We start from the raw sequence: 26,316 nt of genomic DNA, 5'->3' as shown, positions 1-26,316 counted from the left end.
AAATAAGATGTTACAACATCCATCATGTTCATATTAAGCCCTTCATGTACTACAAGGCTAATAAAATATCAAAAAATTAATTGAATCTACTACAGGTGGATATGTTTCATCAAAACCAATCTTAGATCTTTGTGAAAATCATTAAGCCACAAATCAAACTTTATACCATTCTTATTTTGCTTTTTCATAAAAACTCATTTATATCCCATTGGTTTCACACCTTGAGGTGTTCGGACTACATGTCCAAAATCAATTATCTTGTAAAGTGAGTTTAAATCTTATTCAATTGAATATAATCATTTTGTCCAATTCTCACTTTGTCTACAATTTTTAATCGACTTTGATTCATGATTTGTTCATTTTGACTAATTCTCACTTTGTCTATAATCTTTGGTAGACTTTCTTTCATGATCCTCGTTATCATTTATCATCTTTAGCGCTATATTGTTACAAATACATTGTCAATGTCGACTTTATTTGGTTATCTTAATCTCGGTTTCATTTTATTTCATTCATGACATAATTTATCGAGATCTCTTTATTTCATATTTCAAGTACTTGATTAGTTCTTCTGGAACTGAAAAATAAATTATGTCAAAGTGCTCTTAGAATTTTCAAATCCTTACTTGGGTCATATTTAACTTTAGGTTCTTTTCTAGGTAGAAGACTTTTAACATTGGACCGATTTTTCTACCACGCTTCAGGCGCAATTATAATTCATTTGCAATATTAAATTGTCCAATAGAAGAATCTACTTTAGGTGGGGTGTAACACCCCAAATTCTACCCGAAAATTATAATGCGGAAAATATCAGAGTATTTAAAAATTTCAAACAACACATTGGAGTATCACATATCAACTTAAAACTTCAACTTGTATTTCATTCAACAATGATACATAGCATTCGAACAGTCAACTATCAGCTTATCTCAACTCAAACAACTTTGAAGTATAATAACTACTTCATATTATTCAACTTTGAATCAACGGTTATAATAACAACAACTAAAACATCAACAACCTAGAAATAACGATATAAGCAACCCCCTGAGTGCTACGTATTAGAGAGACACGCCAACTGGACTCGGTGAAGCAACAAACTTCCACAGCTATACTTGAGTACCTGCCCATTTCCCATGGTAGGGGAAACATCAGCAGCAAGGGTGAGATATCAAACTATATAAATAGGATAATGATAAATCATATATTAGGTAAAGAATATAAATGAATCATCGCCTCACACAACATCAATATAAACAACACAAAGAACATCTTCAATGAATAGTCATGATATCAACATATAAATATATTCAACAAGTCATCATATAAGCATCGTCAACAAGTCAACACATAGGCATCTTCAACAAGTCACCATATAAGCGTCATTATCAATATATAATCATTTTCAACAAGTCAACATATAAGCATATATATCGTCATATAAGCATCGCAATGCATAATCAATAACTCCAACCAACAACAACGGACAACGACTGAAATGCGACTCAACTATGCATATGCATGTGGTACCAATCGGAGCTTCAGCCCCCGTCGCCAATTTCCCAATTCAGAGGCACAAGGCATAAGCCTTTGTCACTAGTTTGCCAATCCAGGCCGTCACAGAGTATGCATATGAAATGTGACTCGACAAACAAGACAATACAGCATACTCATCACAATCACATATCTTCACTAGGCATAAGCCTATATCACAATCAATTACCATCTATACGAGGTAATTCACGTCACCATAATATTTCATCTTCAATTAGTCACAAAATCATCATCACAAATATATACAACACCACGTATTACAAATCATCACAAAACATCGTCATGTTTCGACACATCATCGCAATTATTCAACTTTGCATATAAACAAGTCATTACATATATATCCTCATGCTTCGGCATATCACAACAACATACAACTTCGTGTGTTAACAAAATCGTCACAAATATACAATTCGCATATCATCAAGATTATTACAATTATCATCATGTTTCGGCACATCGGCACAATTACTCAATTTCACATATTTACAAAGTCATCCAAATCAAAACCACAATTTTCGATCAATTCGTAAGATAATCTCAACATGCTAATTTATCAAGTAAACCGAATCAACTTCCAATTATCAACTAATTCACTTAGACATAATATTATTTATCAAGACAACATCATTGGCATAGCAATATATTATTCTCAACATAAATATTCAACCAAATCACGATTACGGTCAAATTCACAAGATACCGTAATTTACCGATAAACCGAATAATTTATCCAAGTTTAAGTATATTCCAATTAATTAGAATTATTGAAATGAATTCTACTATTTAATTTAATCAACCGATTAATGTCACACTATATTAATTCTCATTCCATTATATTCTATTCCTAAAATTTGTGTCAATTTCCATCACAAAACCAACATTTATTTATAAAGAATATCTAAATCAAACACAATTTCGGTCGATTAGTAAAATATCACAATTTCAACAAAATAACACCACGACATTAATCTACTAATTAAACTTAGCTACCACGTAAATTTTCATCAAATTCCGGACAACTGTTTATACCGCTTAATTCAGCTATTTTGGTCAAACGGGACTGTTTGGAATACATTTGTTCTATAATTTCTATTGTTTTACAATTACATTATCCTGCTATTTCATTTCCAATATATATCTATTATATATTCATATTATATATCCATTATAGACTTCTATTTTATATCACCATTTGTATTCATATATATATATATATATATATATATATATATATATATATATATATATATATATATATATATATATATATATATATATATATATATATATATATATATATATATATATATATATATATATATATATATATATATATATATATATGGACATTTTTAAATGAGAGGATGAGAGGAATAAATATCAACCTTTAGATTCATCAAGAGAGAGAATGTTAATACATTAATGTAGCTATTAATTAGCTATTAATTTCTCTCTCTTGATGAATCTAAAGGTTGATATTTATTCCTCTCATCTCTCATTTAAAAATGTATTCACTTGATATGCTCCCTATATATATATATATATATATATATATATATATATATATATATATATATATATATATATATATATATATATATATATATATATATATATATATATATATCTTTAGTAATAGCATTGAAAACAATAGCATTAATCATAAGGTAAATCTTTATCATTCAAAAGTGAACCAGTTCTTAAAATCAAATTATATATTTCCATTCTTATAACTATGTTCTAATTCCATTTATATTAAACTAATATTATATACTAAGTGACTATAAGGAATGTTGAAAAAGAAGAAAATCAATTTAACAAACATACTGGTAATCACATGGAGCATGTACATAAAATAGCAGTTAGAGGAAATTCGGAACATGTAATGAATATGCTAGGGACTATAATGACATCACCATTGCCGACCCTCCCTCATCCTAACACCGGTCGTCACTCAAGCAATACTATGCAGGTATTTGTTATTCTAAGCAATTGCTGTGCATTTACTTATTTTCGGAACCATTATTAAGGAACAACAATGTTTTATTATGAAAGTAAATTGCAATTTCAACAATGACAGCAAACAAGTTCAACACAATACAATGACCATTCTATATCCTAAACCCCACATAAAATTTATCATACTCCCATTTAGGTACTAAGAATCATCCATTACCTTGGATTGAGTGCAGCTTTAAGGAGAACCAATGGAAGATTGGGGAAAAATGACACTTGAGAGTAACACTTTGGGTCTCCTTCTCCTCTTCACAACCCTAGCCCCCTTTCTATTCTCTTCTTCTTTCCTTCCACGGTTTTCTCCACCCTTCTATTTCTCCAAAGTGACAAAAATTATATTACCACTTGGTTACTACATCATAATGGGCCTAATAGAAATACACCCATAATACTTAATGATACCACAACTAAGTCCAATATTATTTCTACACTTAATGTAAAAATAACACTTCCACTTAAATTCCATTAAAATAAAATCCGATTATTTTAATATACCGATTTATTACTGAATGTCCCATATTTCCGGTCTAATCTTAAATACTCGGAAAATTCCCAAAACGCTAAACATTAACTCATTAATATTTTTAATACTAAAAATATTCAATTCTTCGATTAAATATCGATCCGCTATCCCGAACTAATACCGACTAAATCGTCTCAAAATGCGAAAATTTTAATAAACATCTCAATATATTAAATAATATTATTCTTAATATTATTCTTCCGACTATCCGACTAAAATTCGACTTTAACTTAATAAATCCAAATACGCCTCTTAAAATAATACTGACCATCCAAATTCGACTAAATCCAATATTTAAATTCTTTAATAATTTAATTAACCAATTAATTAAATTCGGGGCGTTACATGGGGTATTAGCAGCCGATAATTTTCTTTCATAAACTTTGCAAATGAATAGTGTTTTGAACTTCGAGGATCAAAATAATAAAATGATATTTTATTTCAAAATGTTCATTTGAACTTCTGGTTCACACTTTTAGCTCCTTATTCTCTCCCCCTAATATTGAGAAAATTAATTTATCAATTGATAATCAGGCTAGTGGGCTTCAAACAAGTATCTAATTATTGGATCACGGTATATCTTCAAATACAGTTCATGTAAAACACATTTTCTCGACATTATTTCAAAACTCATCTTAGCGTACTATATTAAAGCAATTGAAAAATTACAACACATCCAAAAGTTTACTTAGATGAGACGTATATGGTTATTAACCTAAAATAATTTGTAAGTTAAAGGAAGAATTATCATATGCCAACTTGTTGGCTTAATGCGAATAAATAGCTTAATACCATATTTTGGGTGTTTCAAATATATAATTTAGAATCGATGATCTCATAAGTATCAACCATATAATTAACTTTAGACGTCTAAAGAATGGATCTTCAAGTCTATTTTCTTTTTATGAACATATATTACATGATATTCAATATCAATTTTAATAATATATGTGATACTTATACATGAATTTCTAAAAAACCAGAAAACAAGATCTTAGTCTAATTAGTTGAGAAAATACTTTCACAAACTTTTGGTTATGAGTAGAGACATATGCATGACCTTTTAGTCAATGCAACAATTAATGTCATAAAAACTCAATTTCTCAAATTTTTCTGTGGAAACACACAAATTATATTGGATTGAAGAAACTTCTGGTTCTTCAAAATTAATTCTCGCATCATAATACATTTGAGATGACCCAACCAATTTTGCCAACAACACATGTGATTTGTAAACTTCTGGTTTACAATAATACATATATGTATTTTAATTATTCTAAATTATTTGAATCAACCATATTATTCTCTAATAAATAAATCTTCATAAACCATACATAATATTTTTATTTGATTTAATTGTTATAAATTAAATCTAAATTTATTTCATTATAATATTATTCAGGTCACACACATTTAGCCAAAAAAAGTCTATGCAATTCAATTTTTTTATCATAAAAATTAAATAAATTTCAAACAAATATAAAAACCACATTATTACTAATTAAGCGTGATAGTCAATAGGGGATGAGTCAAAGTAATAAAGATCGTATTCCTTAATTACTATAAGCTATTATTATATAATCTATCATATAAGAAGAGTCTACCATTTCCTGATCTCTCAGGCCTGCCACATCAGCAATTGTTCCCATAATTTTCCACATCAGCAACTTCACCCCTTCTGTTCTTCAATTTATTCTTCAATTCTTTCACGTTAAACTTCCAGCGGTTACGTCCCCTCATTGTCTCCATGTTACGAAAATGATTTATCATTCAGCAACCACTTCCAATCTTCTTCTTCTACAGCGGTTTTGCAAAACGGTTTCTCTTTCAAATGATACTCTCTCCCTTTTCCCATTATCAATCGCATCGCTTCATAATCATACCTTCTCAATCAAATTTGTTTTCTGAATTCTTCAATATTCAGGAAATTACCTGCGCAATTTCATTTTCCTAATCGATCGACGATTTTTCGTTGTTTGTTCGTGTTTTCATTTTCATTCTACGCCATTCTGAGTTCGTCTTCTTATGCGCACAAATCTGCTACTCTCAGTGGTAGAATCGGTTTGTGATATGTCGTCAAGAATCGTTTAACTTCTTTTGACGAGGTAGTGTTTCGGTACCCAGAACCTTTTTATAATTCGCGATTAGAATGGTAAATTTGAAATGCACTATACATGTTTGTATTATGATCCCTAAGAAGAGTGACTGTATTTGTTGGTAATGTAGTTGATGATCGCTTACCGTCTCGTGGAAATTTTCAACCTGTGCGATTTTCACCATGCTGTTAACAACTTGCCATCAGATGCCTTTCTGTTTGATATGGATGCGCGCTCTCAATTCTATCATTGTAGCTATTCACCAAAATATGTGAAAGAATTATCAACAACCAGGCTGAGTTAGTTCATATACCAGCCTCATTGGATCCTCAGATACCGTTACCGTGTCCAATTTGTGATGTAATGAAGACTGTCCAATTTTTGATGCAACGATATGAACTAAATTCCATCACCGTTAGACATGACTCATGAGCGTAAAACATTCCAAACTACATGGTTGTTTTCATGGATAGATTCTGGATTTGATAATAGCTGTCAACATGGTTGGTTAGTTATTAATACATATTTTTAATATGTTAATAGAAAGGTTTAATAAATTCCATCATCATGGTTGGTTAGTTATTTATTAACATTTTTATAATTATGTGTTGTGGTTATTGCATATTCCAGTGTGTTATTCATGTATATGTGCCCTCTTATAACTATGTGAAAGAACTACATATCTCCTTTATATGTGGAAAAGTAACCTGCAGGTAGCTCATTCTATGATGATATTGTCTTTGGCTAAATTGTAACTCTGGCTTTATGTATGTTGGCTCTTTGGACAATATATAATATTGATTTGGTTTTTTCTTCTATTTTTCAGAGCACACCTTCGTTCACTATTATCCGATTGTGATAGTATTCTCCGATCTTCTGACTGCTTCCAAAATCGCATATCGCACACTGTATAGAGAAATTGTAGTTCCCTTCATAATTGCCAAAGTTTTGCCTGAGGTATGTTGATTGAAAAAATTAAATGCATACCATGTTTTCTCTTGATTGGAACACTTACAGGACCCCAGTGGGGAATATATTATGCTTTCAAAGTCTTTGTGGGACTGTAAGTTTATATAACTGTTTGTCTGTGATACTATTTCATACATTTAATGTTCTATATTAGGACGTGTCTATTAACATGTTGTTCTCTTTATTAGGCCAACAACTGGTGGTGTTGCTCCTCCTGCCAAGATCGTAAAGGCATAAATAAATTAACCTATCGTGAAGGTGTTAAGATCAACGTTTGATGCTCCAACGGTTCGAAGTTTCCTCAATGTGCAAGTCTGCTACTCTCAGTGATAGAATCGGTTTGTGCTATGTCGTCAAGAATCGTTTAACTTATTCTGACGAGGTAATGTTTCGGTACCAAGAACCTTTTTATAATTTGCGATTAGATTGATAAGTTCGAAATGCATTAGACATGTTTATATTATGATCCCTAAGAAGAGTGATTGAATTTGCAGGTAATATAGTGGATGAAAGGTATGAGGTTTCTAGAATGACAAAGTCGGCTTATGCTGTTGCTGAGAAATATATCACAACGTGTTAAGGAGAAGATTGCTATTACCTGATTTGAGAAAACAGAACCAGGTGCATATTCATCAAACTACTTCAGTTAATATGGGGGAGGGCAAAGCCGGTGAGAGCCAGGGATCAAGTGGTGTTTCATCTGATAAGCATGTCATAAGAAATCCTTTAAATCTGGACCAATCTCACAGCAAAAATGTTTCTCTCGAAAGGCGGTGGAGTCTAGAGGTAGCTATTAAGAAAGTGATTGGCCATGATTCACAATTAGCTTCAACAGATTCAGTCTTCCAAAATGGAAATAAAGAGGTTAATGAAAAGAAACCAATTTTGGAACGGGAGTATATGCAAGGGGTGTTGATAAGTGAGGTAGTTTTAAATAATTGCTTTTCATTTCTAACTAGACGAGCAAAGCAGCTTAAAAAACAGATTTCTAAAGAGATCAAAAGACCCAGGGAACAAATTATTAAAGGCCACATGAGTTATTAAGGAGCAGCACAATTTTCGCACGAGTTTTCCAGTAAAAGACCTCAATCCGATTTTGTAATGTCTTACTATTTGTCTGTGTTTTTGCAGTACAAGAGATGTGAACAAGAAAGTGCTCAAAGTTCCTAGCATTGAACAGAAGGTAAAGTTTGTTAATTTGTAATTCCTTGTGTCGAGGCAAGTTGTTACTCGAACACAAGGTGTGTCGAAGTGTGTAACAGTTTGTTACACAAATAATGTGTAACAGTTTGTTACACATAAGTTTGTTTTTAAATCTAGATAGATTTGATTTAGATTTAAAATATATTAGATTTGATTTAGTTCCAAAATAGGTATTTTGGGCTTTTATAGTTTTGGGCTTTGGCTTAGGGAGAAAGCTAACCTAAATCTATAAATAGGGAGTAACCCTCATTAGTTTGTAATCAAGTCATTATCTTGTATTCACAGAAGTTGTAGTTGCAAGTGAATAACAGAATTTCCACAGTTTGTGGGCAGAGAGAAACTCTGCAGAAAATACTTTCTCCTTCTCTTTTAATATTTCCGCAAACCCTAATCCTATTTTTCTTCATTGTCATCTTTAACGATAAGGAATTACTCAAAGGTTTGAGAGTCTAATTCCAACATCTGGTATCTAGAGCTCCGGTTAATCGATTCAAGGCAAGAAGAATGGCGATGGCAATGAATCATCCGAATGGGCATTTTCCAGCAACACTACCAATTCTGAAAGGAGATAACTATGAGAATTGGTGCAAGCAGATGAAGGTTGTATTCTATTGTCAAGATCTTTGGGATCTTGTAAAAGAAGGGGTAAAACCGCTTGCAGAAGGTGCGAAGGAGGAAGAAAAGGCTGCTTATAAAGAATTGAAGAAGAAAGATTATAAAGCCCTCTTTATAATCCATCAATGTCTGAGTCCAGATAATTTTGAAAAGGTTAGTGATATAGAATCTTCAAAAGAAGCTTGGGAGATTCTTGAAAAATCTTTTGGAGGTGTAGAAAAAGTGAAAGAGGTGAGGTTACAAACTCACAAGAGAACATATGAATTGCTTCAGATGGAAGATAGCGAAAGCATAACTGATTTCTTCACTAGGATTACGAAACTAGTGAATCAAATCAAGATATGTGGAGAAGTATTAACAACAAGAGCTGTTGTCTCAAAGATTTTGAGATCTTTGGCCCCTAAGTTCGACCACATCGTGGTAGCCATAGAAGAGTCGAAGGACTTGTCAAAGTTAACAAAAGAAGAGCTTCAAGGGACGCTTGAATCTCATGAACAAAGAATGGCTGAAAGAGCTGCAGGTAAGTCGAAGAGCGATGTGGCTTTGCAAGCTCAGTCAGCAAATGAAAAGAAAGGTAAAGGAAGCTGGACTGGAAATAAAGGTAAAGGTGGCTACAACAATTCGACTAGTCGAAATCAGCAAGAAGGAAATTGGTCGAATCAGAGAAAACCCTCATATCAAGGCAACCAGAGAGGTGGTGCTGCAGGTAGAGGAAGAGGTGGTGGTCGAAAGCCTGACAAGAGTCACATTCAATGTTTCAACTGTCAGAAGTATGGTCACTATTCGACAGTTTGTCCAGAAAAGAATAAAAGTCAAGAAAGTGATGCAAAGCTTGCAAAACAAGAAGAAGAAGAGATGTTGCTGATGGTTACAACAAAAGATGAAGATAAATTTAAGGACCAATGGTACTTGGATTCAGGATGCTCATCACATATGTCTGGAAGGAAAGATTGGTTTGTCAACATAAAACCCTCAATTAAGAACATGGTGAAATTTGCAAATGACAATACTCTAGCAGCTGAAGGTATTGGTGATGTAATGATTACGAGGAAAGATGGAAAGAGGTCAGTAATTTCCAATGTGTTGTACATACCAGGCATGAAGAGCAACTTACTCAGCATTGGGCAGTTGGTCGAAAAGAACTACAAGGTTTCGATCAAAGATAAGATGATGAGAGTTGTCGATGCAAATGGGAGGTTAATCTTGAAGGCTCCTATGTCACAGAATAGAACCTTCAAGATCGAACTCAATGTGATGGAGCACGAGTGCCTTGCAACTGCAGCTAGCAGAGATGAATGGATATGGCACTATCGACTAGGCCATCTCAACTTCAATGACATCAGAGAGTTGAAAAGAAAGAATATGGTTTCAGGACTGCCAGAAATCGACATTCCAAACAAGGTATGTGAGGAATGTGTGCAGGCGAAGCAGCACAAGAATAGATTCAGCAAGGATGCAGGAAGTAAGTCGAAGGCTATTCTCGAAATCATATACTCTAATGTATGTGGTCCTATCCAGGTGGATTCGAATGGAGGTAACAAATACTTTGTTACATTCATAGATGATTTTAGTCGAAAACTATGGACTTACCTGATCAAAAAGAAAAGTGAAGTGATCGAGGTATTTGCCAAGTTCAAATCTATGGTCGAAAGACAAAGTGGTCGAAAGCTCAAGGTTTTGAGAACTGATGGTGGTGGAGAATATGTGTCGAAAGACTTCGACATGTTATGTGAGAAAGAAGGGATTGTGCATGAGGTGGTGCCACCCTACACTCCATAGCAGAATGGAACTGCAGAAAGGAAGAATCGAACCATCATGAATATGGTAAGAAGTATGTTAAAAGGCAAGCATTTACCTAAAGAATTTTGGGGAGAAGCAGTGTCGACTGCAACATACATTCTAAACAGATGTCCGACAAAGAAGCTAGAAGGAATTACTCCAGAAGAATGTTGGTCTGCTGTGAAGCCTAGCTTGAGCCATCTGAAGGTATTTGGATCTATAGCACATAGACATGTGCCAGATCAGTTGAGAAGAAAACTTGATGACAAGTCGAGTCAAATGATACTTATAGGATATCATTCGACTGGAGGATACAAGTTGTTCGACCCAGTGAACAAGCAAGTAGTGATCAGCAGGGACGTGATCATAGATGAGCTTAAAGAATGGGATTGGACTGAAAATGTCAAGAAGGATTCAGTGAGAATTCTTTATGATGAACCAGCTACTGAAGTCGAAAGAGAAGAAGTTCGACAAGAAGAAGTCAGAGGTGATGCAGGCTCAGTCAGACCTCAGAGAACAAGACACATGCCTGCAAGGTTGCAAGAATGTGTGATTACATCAGATGATGTAGTCAATGATGAAGGTGAGCTGGTACATTATGCTTTCTACGCAGATGTCGAACCTGTCAATGCAACTGAGGCATTGAAGGATTCGAAGTGGGTGAAAGCTATGAATGAAGAATTGAAGTCCATCGAAGACAACAATACTTGGTCACTTGTCGAATTGCCTCAAGGCAAGAAGGCAATTGATGTGAAGTGGGTATACAAGGTGAAGTGTAATCCCAAAGGTGAAGTGACTCGATACAAGGCAAGGCTTGTGGCAAAAGGATTTCTTCAGAAGGAAGGAATTGACTTCGATGAGGTCTTTGCACCTGTTGCCAGGATCGAAACAATCAGGTTGGTTGTTGGTCTGGCGAACATAAACAATTGGCACATGTGTCAGATGGACGTTAAATGTGCATTCCTGAATGGACCCTTAGACGAAGAAGTCTATGTTGCACAACCAGTTGGGTTTGTGAAACATGGCGAAGATAGAAAAGTGTACAGGCTGCATAAAGCCCTGTATGGGCTGAAGCAAGCTCCAAGAGCTTGGAACAAGAAGATCGACAGTTTCCTAAGGGAGAAAGAATTTGTGAAGTGCACAACTGAACATGGGGTATATGTAAGAAGAAGCAAGAGCGAATTGCTTATACTATGTCTCTATGTTGATGACTTGTTGATAACAGGTAGCTGCAAGAAAGAGATCGAAGGCTTTAAAGGTGATCTCAGCAAGGAATTCGAAATGTCGGATTTGGGCGAAATTTCATACTTCCTTGGCATCGAATTCTACAAGAGTAGTAGAGGCTTGATGATGCATCAAAGAAGATATGCAAGTGAAATTCTCAAGAGATTTGAGATGGAAGAATGCAATTCGACTTCGACACCTGCTGAAACAAGATTGCAACTATCGAAGAACCCAGATGAAGAGGATGTCGACCCAACCCAATACAGAAGACTTATTGGGTCATTGAGATACCTTTGTCACACAAGGCCTGACTTAGCATACAGTGTAGGTATGATAAGTAGATTCATGCAGAAGCCAAAGGTATCACACCTAGCAGCGGCGAAGAGGATACTGAGGTATCTGAAAGGAACTCTCGACTATGGCATTCTATTTCCTGCAGCTGATGAGGGAAAAGAATGCAAATTAGTGGGTTACACCGACTCGAGTTGGTGTAGTGATGCTGAGGATCGAAAATCCACAGCAGGATATGTGTTTATGTTAGGTGGTGCACCAGTTGCTTGGAGTTCAAGAAAGGAACCAGTAGTGGCACTATCATCGTGCGAAGCAGAGTACATAGCTGCTTCTCTTTGTGCATGTCAAGCAACGTGGATGGTGAACTTGGTCGAAGAGATAACAGGTAAAGATCATGGAGCAATTACCATGAAGATCGACAGCATGTCAGCTATTAATCTGGCGAAGAACCCGATAGCACATGGTCGAAGCAAGCACATCGAAATGAGGTTCCATTATCTTCGAGAGCAGGTAGCTAAAGGGAAGATGAATTTGGAACACTGCAGAACTGAGAATCAGATTGCAGATATCATGACGAAGGGAGTTCTGGTCGAAATATTCAGAAGACTAAGAGCTATGATGAATGTGGATAGCTTAGACACAATGAATTAGGTGGTGTGTTAATTTATAATTCCTTGTGTCGAGGCAGGTTGTTACTCGAACACAAGGTGTGTCGAAGTGTGTAACAGTTTGTTACACAAATAATGTGTAACAGTTTGTTACACATAAGTTTGTTTTTAAATCTAGATAGATTTAATTTAGATTTAAAATAGATTAGATTTGATTTAGTTCCAAAATAGGTATTTTGGGCTTTTATAGTTTTGGGCTTTGGCTTAGGGAGAAAGCTAACCTAAATCTATAAATAGGGAGTAACCCTCATTAGTTTGTAATCAAGTCATTATCTTGTATTCACAGAAGTTGCAGTTGCAAGTGAATAACAGAATTTCCACAGTTTGTGGGCAGAGAGAAACTCTGCAGAAAATACTTTCTCCTTCTCTTTTAATATTTCCGCAAACCCTAATCCTATTTTTCTTCATTGTCATCTTTAACGATAAGGAATTACTCAAAGGTTTGAGAGTCTAATTCCAACAAAGTTTTTCTTATTTGGAAAGTTTGATATGAAACTATGTATATGATTGTACCAATCATATCGTAATAGTGGGTGTAAGGATTTATGTGAAGTATGATAATTTATAACATGTTATTTATAGTCTGCAATTATATATAAGAAACATTAGCAACATACATAGTCAACATTCAGTGTGTTTTTTTCTAAAACTTGCCAACTATATTCCTTATTGAAATTATTCTAGAGGCTAGAGTATGAGCAGAATCGTGACATGAGTTCAAGAATTCAAGAATTGGAGTCTTCCATAAGTGCTATGGAGAATGATTTACAACGGGTACAGAACAAAGAGGCGGAAGCAAAGTTAGCAGCAGAGAAGGTTACCGAAGAGATCAATCAATTGAAGGATGAAGCTAAAGGAATATAGTAAAGATGAAAACACACACACAGACACACCTTTTTTGGGGCTGGGTATGTTTGTGACAAATCCGCTCTGTTTAGTTCTTAGCTGTATACCATTTGAAATAAACGGGTACACAGTTTATTGATCTTGGCCGAAGCAGACTCGCCATCATTGTTATTTTTTGTTTCTGTCGTGGGAGTTTTATGATTCTATATGTTCTTCAGTTGTTTTAGAGTGGAAATCAAAGTCAGAGGATTGTGAAAAGGAAATCCAGGAATGGAAGTAGAAAAATTATGCAGCCACTACAAACTTATCCAAACTGAATCATCAGATAAGCTCAAAGGTTCGATAAGAAAAAATTACTTTCCCGTGTACTTTCATGTATATAATGCATAAATAGCCAATGATTTTAGTATTGTTACAGGAGGCACAGATTGAGCAGATGATTGGGCAAAAGCAGGATATATAAGAGAAGTGTGAACTAGAGCAGATTAGCCTTCCAACTATATCAGATCCTATGGATACTGATAGCTCAACATCGACTCCAATTTATGACTTTGATTAACTCAGTAGGCCACTAAAAGATAGGAAACCCTCTGGCAGGGATAAAATAGAGGTAGATTTTAAGGAAAAAAATGGATGCATTGATGTCTGAAATCGAAAGAACAGCACCCAATTTGAAGGCATTGGACCAGTACGAAGCTCTGCTTGAAAAAGAAAGAGTTGTAACTAAAGAGTTTGAAGATGTGAGGAAAGAAGAGAAGGAAAAAGCAGATAGGTTCAATGTAGTAAAGCAGAAGAGGTACACTTTTATATTTATTTTAATTTGTCATTATTTGTCTTATTTATAATATTAGTTCATAGCTTATAGTTTGGGCATGTATGCTTTGGTGTTCGACTTTGTAGCTTCTTTGTGCACTCCAGTTGCTATTGTGGTGTGAATGGTTGCTTGGTAAGGGCGCAGCATACAGTTGTGATGCAACGCATTTTAAATGGAAGCATGTGGCAGCTCTGGCACAATAGTAGCTTATAACTTGCTTTAAGCTCCCTTGCTATGCTATTGTGGCGTGAATGGCTGTTAGGCAAGGCCACCCCATAAATTTGGGATGCAACACATTAAATAGTGGCCTGTGATAGTTTAATAAAAAAAGATCCACATTGTCTTTACTATAATTTTTGCCAAATAGTAAACCGACACATTTTGCCTGCATTAGTTTCATAGACGTGGTGCGCATATTCATTGACATGGTTCCCACTATATTTTTTCAGTTATAGGCCTTCACTATTTTTCATATTGGATGAAGTTGATGCTGCATTGGACAACTTGAATGCTGCGAAGGTTGCTGACTTTATTTGTCCAAAATCTTGTGAAGGAGCGAGGGTTAATCAGGATGCTGATAGCGGAAATGGTTTTCATAGTATTGTAATATCTCTGAAAGACAGTTTCTATGAAAAAGCTGAAGCTTTAGTTGGGGTATTCAGGAACTCTGGAAGAGGGTAAATTTCTTTTCTTCACATCATTAAATTATTAGTATTTCCTCCCCCCTCTTTCTATTCAATATGTCAATGGCATAAGTCTAATCTATTTTCATTGTTTGTTTAAATGATATACATTCTACACTATTTTTTTTTATTTGCAGTTGTTCGAGTACTCTCACATTTGATCTGAGCAAGTATTAGCAGTCCTAAAATTCATCCATTGGATGCATTATATAAGTTGCTTATGCTGTACAGAGTTTGCGGTGCATTTCTATCTGTTGTTTAATGGTTCGTGTGTAAATTACCAACTGATTCCTTTTTATAACATTATTGTAAATAGGATTTCGTCACAGTAGATATTTTTTTCTTTCACTAGAAATGCTATACAGCTAAGACAAGATACCTAATTATTCGGCGGTAAATGTAGTTAATTGATGTAACCTTTTTATCTGCCACGCCTTTGTATTCTTATTATTACTGATATATATATATATATATATATATATATATATATATATATATATATATATATATATATATAACAGTTCTTCCTAACTGTCAAACGTGCATAATAATTGAGGCACATTGTTCATAATGAATGAACCAAATGGAATAAGAGGTGAAATTTGTAAAGTAGTGATCTCTGGATGTCCAAACCTTAAAATATCTTGTCTTATATTTTAATGTAATTGCTATACAAACTTAACTTTTTGTTAGTTGCTAAAGTGAAAATAAAGTACAATAGTGAAAAGGTATTTAAAAAAAGTCTAAATGAGGAACTCTCTAGATCTTGAGTGCCTTTTGCTTGTTTTACCTTTCTTTGTTCTGTGAAAAGTTTTGTTCCGTTTTATCTGGATGGCTTGGCAAGATGCTAAAAGACGTCTTTTTGGAAGGATTAAACCTAAGTGGGATGTTCACGTGCTCAAGCATGCGAGACATGAGGAGGGAGTCCAGGTTTCTTCTTTCTGAGTTTCTGAGTTTCCGGATAGAATCAAAGCTTGCGACTTGTTCGAGTTATTCGGTTGCATTGGAAACGTCGTTGAGGTGGTGATTCCACCTAAGAGGAACAAATTTGGTAAAAGGTTTGGTTTCGCGAGGTTCCACGAGGTCGGGGATGAAAGGTTATTCGCAGTGAAGCTCGACAATGTGATGATTGATGGGAGGAAAATTCATGCAAATCCTCCGAGGTTTGCAAGGAATCTGGAAGGAAGGGGGGAAAGAACCAACAAGGGTTTTATCCCAAGAGGCCAAGAGTCTAAGGGGCAAGGAGGTAGGAGAGGCGACGCTTTTAGAAACAATTTTTCATACGCTGAGGTGGTAGTCAACAACGAAAAATTGAAACAGTCTAGCGAGAGGAAGGAGCATTGTTCTCTAAGCTACAGTCCAGATGCTATCGACTTATACAGACTGAAGAAGGCATACGTGGGAAAGGTTGCTTCTTCAGGGATGGCATACAATATCCAAACTAGCTTCGAAGTGGAAGGATATTTCTCCGTCAAAGTCACGCCTTTGGGAGCAAATTTATGCTTGTTGGAGGAGACGGAGGACGGAGCGATTAAGGACCTTATCGATGAAAACAAAAGTTGGTGGAGCCAGTGGTTCTCAGAAATCAGATAGTGGAGGGAGGAGGACGTGGATAAGGAGAGGGTTACTTGGTTAAGATTGTACGGGATCCTTTGTCACGCTTGGAATTTTGAATTTTTCGAGTTGGTTGCTAATTCAGTGGGAAAGTATGTTTGCTGTGATGAAAATACTACGAAAAGGGTCAACATGGACATTGCTCGTATCATGATAAGAACTGAGTCTGTGGAAGGTTTGGACGGTACTGTCAACGTCAATATTAGTGGCAGAATGTTTGAGATCAAGATGGTGGAAGATTCATATGGTCCATTGAGGATTATGTTGAACCAAAAAGGCATAACCAAGGAGAGTTCGGATTCTTCATCTGTTTCAGAATCAGTTACAGGATGGAAGAAATGCTTAGAAGATGAAGGGGAGGAATTCGGAGGGTCGGTGGAAGAGATTTCGGGGGAGTCTGACATCGGGGATGGAAGAGCCAATTTGCAGAACAAGGTTAAGATTCATGGAATCGAGGAGCAGTATCGTCCTTGTTTCAACAGTGTTAGTGGTTGTTTTGACGAAGCTATACTGGTAGCTAAGGAGGCGGCTGTAGACATCAAGCCTGTCAAAGGGGCCGTAGAAAGTGCTTTCCTTTTCCCAAAAGTCGCTGTCGCGAGTCACAGTGTGTCAGTGGATACCTTTTTTAAGAATGCCTCAGCTTTGAAAAAAGGTGTTGAGTGTAGTAAAAGGGCCCTGAAGGTGAGAAGTATTTATGGGTGTGGTGGGCCTAAGGCAAAAAAGAAAACGAGGCCCAAGAAGAGGATTTTGAGAGAATGTTCGGACCCAATATCTTCCTTTGGGCCGTGTGAAAGGAAGGAACAGGAACTAGCCTCAACAGTTTTTGTAGCTAAGAACCCTTTATCTACTCACGAGTCGGTTGATGGAGGAGATTCAGGTTATTCAGCTGGTATTATTCTTTGTGGTGACAGCATTTCAGACGGGGACTTGGCACAGGGCAACAACAGATTTCAAGAGAACTTTGGCTCTAGGGTTGGAAATAAAGTTTGGTCGACGATCTCTAAGCTTGGTATCATGTTTGAAGGAGAGGAGAGGGACTTTGTCAGCAAATTTGAAGCTTTGGAAAGCAGTGGATGCAGTAAACAGCAGGTGCAGAGGGCGTTTTCTAATGGTTTCCAATGATAGTTGGCAGCTTAAACATCAGGGGGGGAGGTAGCATAATCAAAAAAAGATGCCTAAGTCGTCTGATTAATGGTGCCAAAGCTGATATATTCTTGATCCAGGAATCGAAGTTGTTGTCGGTGGATTTGTCGATTGTTGGTAGTCTTTGGCAGAAGGAGAGAGTGGGATGGTCCTTTATGAAATCTGAGGGAAGATCTGGGGGTTTGATTACGCTTTGGAAGGAAGGAGAATTAGAAGCTGTCCTTAGTTTTTGCAAACCGGGGATTTTAGGAACTAAATTTAAGCTCAAAGGTGAATTCTTTTATGTCATAAACGTCTATTCTCCCTGCTCTTTGCAAGGAAAGAAGGAAGTTTGGAAGGATCTTTTGGAGCTGAGGTCAACTTTTACGAATGGAGATTGGTTGGTGGGAGGGGATTTTAATGCAACCAAGAAAGGAAGTGAACGGAAAGGAAGTAACTCTGGTAGGAACTCGGAAAACCGCCTCTTCTCTGAGTTCATTGAGTGCAGCAGATTGATTGATTTACCTTGTAGCGGTAATCGTTTTAGTTGGTATAGTGGGGATGGTTCTGTAATGAGGAGATTAGATCGTTTCCTGGTGGATGACTCTTTAATCGAAAAGTGGTGCTTGGTGGGGCAGAAAATTGGGGACAGAAGCTTTTCTGATCACTGTCCAATTTGGACGGTTAGTAACAAGGAGAACTGGGGGCCGAAACCGTTTGTGGTTAACAACATGTGGTTTGAAGATAAACTGTTTTTGCCGTTTGTGGAAGAGGAATGGGGGAAATTGAGGGTTGAAGGGCGTGGTGATTATGTGTTAAAAGAAAAGTTACGGTTATTGAAAGACAGTCTCAGGAAGTGGAATAATGAGGTTTTCGGAAGGATTGACTTGGTTATAGAGGATGACAGGAAAAGGATGAATGACTTAGACAACTTGTTGATCAGCTGTCAGGAGGATGATAGACTGGATCTAGTTAAAGCTAGGAGCGAGGAAACAAGGAAGATGTGGCTGAATATGAAGATCAAGGAAAACATGTTGCTTCAGAAATCTAGGGTTAAGTGGGATCGGGAAGGGGATATGAATAGCAAGTTTTTCCACAATATTATGAAGCACAGAAGGAGGAGGAATTTTATAGGCAGCATTTCGACAGAAACGGGAGTGATAGAGGAGGTCAGTGCGATCAAAGAAGAAGTGAGGAGGCATTTTGAGGAAAAGTTTATCGAGTCGGCTTTTGATCGTCATTTCATTGATGGCTCTCTGTTTAGGTCCATCTCGGAAGCTGATAAGAAGGGAGTGGAAGAGAAGTTTTCTGAAGCAGAAATAAAAGAGGCAGTGTGGGGGTGTGAAGGCGATAAAAGCCCGGGCCCGGATGGCTATAACTTTTTCTTTATTAGAAGATGTTGGAGTTTTATGAAGGCTGATTTCCTTTCCTTTTTCAATGATTTTCATGAGTACTGTATCCTGTCCAAGGCCATTGTTTCTTCATTTATCACTCTTATTCCTAAGAAGGACTGTCCTGGTAAGCTCGATGACTACAGGCCCATATGTTTGGTGAGTTGCCTTTACAAAGCCCTCGCCAAACTGTTGGCGGCCAGGTTGAAGAGGGTTCTAGGGTCGGTGATTTCGGAGACTCAAAGCGCTTTCGTTCCAGGGAGGAATCTTATGGACGGCGTTTTGGTAGCAAACGAGACGTTAGATTATGCTGCCAAAGAGAAGAAGGGTTGTTTAATGTTTAAAGCTGACTTTGAAAAGGCTTATGATAGAGTCAGCTGGGCTTTCCTCAGGCAAATGCTTAAGAATTTGGGGTTCGGTGTTCGTTGGGTGGCTTGGATAGAAGCTTTGGTTTGCTCAAGCTGGATGTCGGTGCTCATCAACGGAAGTCCCTCAAAAGACTTTAAGGTGTGTAGAGGATTGAGACAGGGTGACCCTCTGTCGCCTTTACTTTTTGTGATCATCGGGGAAGGCCTAAGTGCGATGATTAGAAAAGCCATTGCTGTTAATGTTATGAGCCCTTTCAGCATACAAGGCCGTTGTGATGTTAGCATGTTACAGTTTGCGGACGATACTCTCCTGATAGGTAACGGCGATTGGCAACAGGTTCGGGCTCTTAAGGCAGTGTTACGCGGTTTCGAAATGATTTCAGGGATGGGAATTAATTATCATAAAAGCTGCATCATTGGTGTTAATCTGAACACTCATTTTATTTATGCTGCTGCAAACTTTTTAGGCTGCAGGATCCAGGAAAAGGCTTTTGATTTTCTGGGTTTCAAATTGGGGGATAACCACAAATCTAAGTCTTGGTGGGAGCCTCTCCTGAAGAAGTTGAAGGAAAGGCTCGGGAATTGGAAAGGCAGGTTCTTATCTATAGGTGGGCGTATCACGTTGATTAATTCGGTGCTATCCAGTCTTGCTATTTTTCAACTGTCTTTTTTCAAAGCTCCCTGCAGTGTCATCAAGGAAATCGAGAGAATTCAGAGTGGTTTTCTGTGGGGAAGGAAGGACGGAAAACGGAAGATATCGTGGGTCAGTTGGAGGTCTCTCTGCTTACCAAAGGAAAACGGGGGGCTCAATTTCAAGAGCTTTAAAGATTTCAACATTGCTCTGTTGTTCAAATGGAAATGGCGTATATTGCAAGGTGCCGAGGCGCTCTGGGCCAAAGTTCTATCCGCGAGATATGGAGATTTGAAGTATTATTTGCTGGGCGGATCCTAGGGGAATTCTTTGAAATCCAGTTCTGATTGGTGGACTGATATGGTGAAGTTGGAATCTAAATTGTCTACTCCTTGTTTGTCGGATCTCTGCGCGTTCAGTTTAGGAGACGGAAAAGGGATTCCGTTTTGGAATTCTTTATGGTTAAATGCTGGTAGAATCGCAGATTTGTTTCCTAATCTGTATAAGGAATCCTCTGCTAAAAAAGGAAATGTTGAATCAATGGGAAGATGGATAGGGAATGTTTGGGTCTGGGGCTCTTTTGGCATTTATACTACAGATGCAGCTATTTTACAGGAATTATCAGTCCTTCGCGGTATTATCGTCAATATCGCTCCTAGCAGAACCGATGCAGATGTTTTAAAGTGGAACAAAGACAAGGAAATTGGGTACACTTCTCGTTCTGGTTACTCGGTGTTGGTAGACTCTCAGGCTGAACCTCCCTTGGAGGATTCAACCAAACTCAGTCTCGCGGCGTGCTGGAAGGCAAGTGTTCCTTTTAGCATAAAAGTTTTTGGATGGAGAAGCATCATCGACAGGCTCCCGTCTAAGGTTGCTCTGATCCGCAGAGGCGTTCAATTGGACCCATCTTGCTCTTTCTGCCGCGCCGGTGATGAAGATCTTAATCATCTGCTCATGGACTGTTCTTTCTCTAATCAGGTGTGGAAGGACATAGGATTCTGGCTGGGTTTCGCGATCGTTTTAGAAGGAAACACAGCAGCTCGCATCCTGGCTTGGTTGGGGGAGTGTAGGAATAGAGGTATTGGAAAGGAAAGAGCTTGTGGGATCTGGTTAGCGACTGGGTGGTGCACTTGGAGGCACCGCAACGATGTCGTGCTTAACGGGGTTGACCTTTGTTACTCTGATTTAGTGTGGAATATTAAGCTGAAACTTTGGAAGTGGTTGTGTGTAGGTAAAATTTCTCAATCCAAGTGTAACTTTTACGATTTTTGTAAAAATCCGGTGGGATATTTAGGCTAAGTTTCAGTTGGTGGGAAATATTACTGTTCGAGTTCAATCTCAGTTTTTGTAAGCGGGTTCGAGTACCCCTAGTACTCGGTCTTTAATGAATCTAGCTTATAAAAAAAAAAAGAATAGTTAGATATATTCTTGAAATTCAACTATCACGCAGAGTGGTAAGCACGATTCTTTATGTATGTGTTAATAAGTTTGATTTTGACGCGTGTGTCCGTAAATTGTACTACTAATAAGCACTCGAAATGCAATTTTTAAATGTGTTTTAAGATTAACCAAAATATTAATTTTCAACCTTATCATTAATAAAATATTTTATTATCTCTTTTAAATATTTTATTTTATTTTTATTATATTTTAGAAACAAATGCGCGTATTAGTCTTTCTTTATATCTTCATATTTAATTTTTCATATAATTTTTATTTGATTATCCTATTTTATTTTTTATACAAAGTAAACCCTTGATTTATACATTGATTTTAATAAATTAGTTAGTTATTAAAATATTAAATATTAATATGAAGTTAATGATCAAAATATTAAATAATAGCGAAACATGAATTTACTAATAACAGGAACATAAAGTTATTGATAAAAATATTGAATATTAATAGGAACATGAAGTTACTGATCAAAATATTAATATTAGCGGAAACATGAAGTTACTATTTAAAATATAGAATATTAACGGGGAACATGAAGTTACGGATAAAAATATTAAATATTAATAGGAATATGAAATTACTGATCAAAATATTAATATTAACGGGAACATGAAACTACTTATCAAAATTTTAAATATTAACGAGAACATAAAGTTACTGATCAAAATTTTTATCAAAGAAATGTTATCACATTTTAACCCAAATTTAATCTTTTACTAATATATTTTATTTTCCTCAATCCAAATGCGCGAAAACGACGGGTACCCGTGCGAACGCACGGGTAAGACACTAGTATAAATTAAAAAAATATCATTAAAATTATTGCACAAAATGACATTAATTAAGCAATATAAAAACTATATTAAAATATCAAATTTGACAAAATTTTCTTAATTTAGAAATTTAATAGCAGCAATAAAATATATAACATTGACTAATTGATACATAAATATATTAAGTGATATATTATATATAACGAAATTTCTTCTAGTAAAATATTTTAAAACCAAACGCATAGACAATGACTCAATCATCAAAGACAATAAAAAAATATTATATAGCAAATCCTTTAGTGAAATATATAGATTTATAATCTCAAACATATAACAAATTATATTCTAACAATTTGAAGAAGTTTCTAATACAATCAAATGTTAGAGAAATTGTTTTTATAGAATAAGATAAATATTTATAAACAATGATTTAAAATAATTATAATCATCTTTCTATAGGATGCATTAAAATTATTAGTTTATAAATGATGATCTAAATATATCCATCCTTCTGAGATGCGTTAAAATTATTAGTTTATAAATGATGATCTAAATATATCCATCCTTCTGAGATGCGTTAAAATTATTTGTTATAAACAATTATCTAAAAAAGTATAACCATTATTAGGAGATGGTTTAAAATTATTTATTATAAACAATAATCTAAAAAATATAATCATCCTTTTGGGAGGTGTTAAAATTATTTGTGTCATTCTTCTGGAATGACAATTATTTTATAGCATATTACAATTTTTTTTAGATCGCTATAACAAAAAATATTTATAAAATCCTTCTGGGGTATTCCATATTATTCTTTTCATCTTTCTCGAATTGGATAATATTGTTTATGCAATCATTTTAGGATTGTTTTACTTTAGCATTATTGATATAATCTTTCTAGGATTCTTTAATATGCAATTCTTCTGGATTGTTTAACTAATCAATGGAGACAAATTCCTTATATTTTTTTATTTTTTATTTATTATCAATTCTCAAGTGATAATCATTCTTTTGATCAATGCATAATAAATCATTATTTGAATAATCCTCTAATCATCCTTTATAATATATAATTTTTTTCGAGAGGTAGATCATAGATCTTTAAACAATGATAAAGATAAATATTTTTCGTGTAATTCTCCGAGAATGCTTTATAAATTCTTTAGGAACTCAACAACAATTTACTTTATATGTTCGTCAGGAACTTTAGAAGTAATTCTTTATTTTTCTATCCTTCAGGGATGCTTTATATGTTCTTCAGGAACTATATAAGAAATTCAATATATTTCGATCTTTTAGAGATGCTTTATATGTTCTTCAGGAACAATATAAGAAATTCAATATTTTTCGATCCTTTAGGGATTCTTCATATGTTCTTCAGGAACAATATAAGAAATTCAATATTTTTCGATCCTTTAGGGATGCTTCATATGTTCTTCAGGAACAATATATTAAAGTATTATTTTGCTATCCTTTAGGGATGCTTGGAAATTTCTTCAAGAACTATATCAATATTACGTCTAATAGTTAGAACTTCAATAACATAGAAAGGATCAATATTACCTCTAATAGTTAGAACTTCAAGAGAAGAAGATAATATAATCTATTATTCATATTATGAGTATTTGACATTATGATACAGTATGAGTCCTATTTATAGGACATATGTAATAAATGGAAAATCAACCTGAAATCTCCTAATTGATGGACATCCATAATCATACCATTTATACAAAGTGAAAATATTAGACGTGATATAGCTCCATTCTTTTTTATTTTAGAAATATCTTTCTATTAATTACAATAATTCAATTTTTTTCATATTCTTAGAGAATTTATTTATTTTTACACAAACCTTTCCATATATTGAGAATTAATTATTTTTAATATATTTAGTAAATTATAACTATTAATAAAATTAAAACAAAATATTTAAATAAATAACACAAATAAAAAATTACAGAAAATAATATTAATTCTCTCATTTAAGCTGATCCCAAATCCTAATTAATAAAAGAATATCCAAAAATTTAAAAGCACTTTCAGCTTAAAAGTACTTTAAAGATAAATAAAAACAAAAGGCAAGTGCTATTATTTAGACTTTTTTTTTAGTTGCAGTACTATAACTTCATATCCCTTTCGTTTCATTCTTCTTTCTCTACTTATGTTGGGTGTTTGGTGCTTATTGATATTTTGCTCATCTAGGTTCAATTTAATGAAATTATGAGTTTTGTTTAATTAAGATTTGGGATCAGCTTAAATAATTTCATTAAATTGAACCTAGATGAGCAAAATATCAATAAGCACCAAACACCCAACATAAGTAGAGAAAGAAGAATGAAATGAAACGTGAAATTATCTGGCCGGTTCCCGTCCGACCGGTGGGTCCGGTCGGTTTTGTTTGTGAAAAAATTAAAGATTTACATGCCACTTCAGCAGCCTTTGAGAAGATATCTAAGATAAATACTTGTGAAAAAATTGAAGTATTGCAAATATTCTAGCTTAGCAGCAACATGAGCAACACAGCTTTCAGCCTTCACTAAAGTTGTTCAGATATATCAATGGAGTATTCCCTATTAACTTCAGTAGCATCTTTCTTGATTGCAAAATGTGTCTCCATGCTATCTGATGAAGAAAGAAAGTTTGAAAGCCTCCAAAATCAATTCATTGCAAAATAAACTTTTGCAGTCGGAAACAAAAACATTGCAGCTGAAAAAACATATTACAACCGAAAATATATTCTAATGCAACTGAATAAATACAACAAATTACAGCAAAAAATTCTAGCGATTAACTTACATTGTAGGATGATGAGAATGAGGGCAGAAGGATTTAAGGTTTGCCATGAATCTAAGCTTATTAATATGGACAGAGCAAAATACAATTCAACGAATCTTGGGAGGGTGGAAACAGTGGAAGCAAAACGTTTGGCTTCTCTGTATGAAAAAACAGTTGTGTTTGTAGTTTGTATGAAAAAACAGTTGTGTTTGTAGTTTCAAGAGAAAATGCAGTTGTTTAGTAGTAATAGCTTATACTACCATTTAGGTTTATAAAATAGATGGAATAAAAAATAAAAAATGGATCAAAAAATGTAATTATAAATACCAAATGAATGAGGTTGCAGCAAGGCTTTAAATAGTCATTTTTATCTCTAGAATCAGAAAATTTTTAACGTGATATCAAAAGGTTAGTCATGGAATTTTCAACTACTTTGATTTTAATAAATAGATAATAAAATTTATTTGAACTTGTTCACTTTTCTTTCAATTTACATATACAAAAGAAAATGAATGTGTAATAGAGCAAGGATAATTAATATTTCATAAATTCCCATTGAAAATAAATGTTAAATTAAATTAAGAATATGTTTTGTTATGCTATGTTGAAATTGATTTTTAGTTTGATTTTAAAATTTAATTATTCGTCAAAATGAATTAAATTTAACTAATTGTTTTTGACATAAATTAATTTTGGAACTAATTAAAGAAAATAAAGTCATTTTTGATATAAAATTGATTATTTTTAAAAAAATTGATTTTAAAACTGGTTTTTTAAAAGAAAATAAAAAAAATTGATTTTTAGAGAAAATGGTTTAAATATTTTTTAAAAAAATTGATTTTTTTATAAAAAATTGATTTAGAACTGAACCGACCGATCATCATGTAAACTAATTTT

The 26,316-nt window shown here is 34.7% G+C and overlaps 1 pseudogene; it reads left to right on the top strand.

The window, feature by feature from the left end:
• Positions 1-7,812: 7,812 nt before the first annotated feature.
• Positions 7,813-16,877, top strand: LOC131624986 (structural maintenance of chromosomes protein 1-like; annotated as a pseudogene).
• Positions 16,878-26,316: the final 9,439 nt, after the last annotated feature.

The sequence above is a fragment of the Vicia villosa genome, unplaced genomic scaffold, assembly GCF_029867415.1.
Source record: "Vicia villosa cultivar HV-30 ecotype Madison, WI unplaced genomic scaffold, Vvil1.0 ctg.000177F_1_1, whole genome shotgun sequence".
NCBI lineage: Eukaryota > Viridiplantae > Streptophyta > Magnoliopsida > Fabales > Fabaceae > Vicia > Vicia villosa.
The sequence above is the reverse complement of the archived record's forward strand: the minus strand, read 5'-3'. Positions and strand labels throughout refer to the sequence as shown.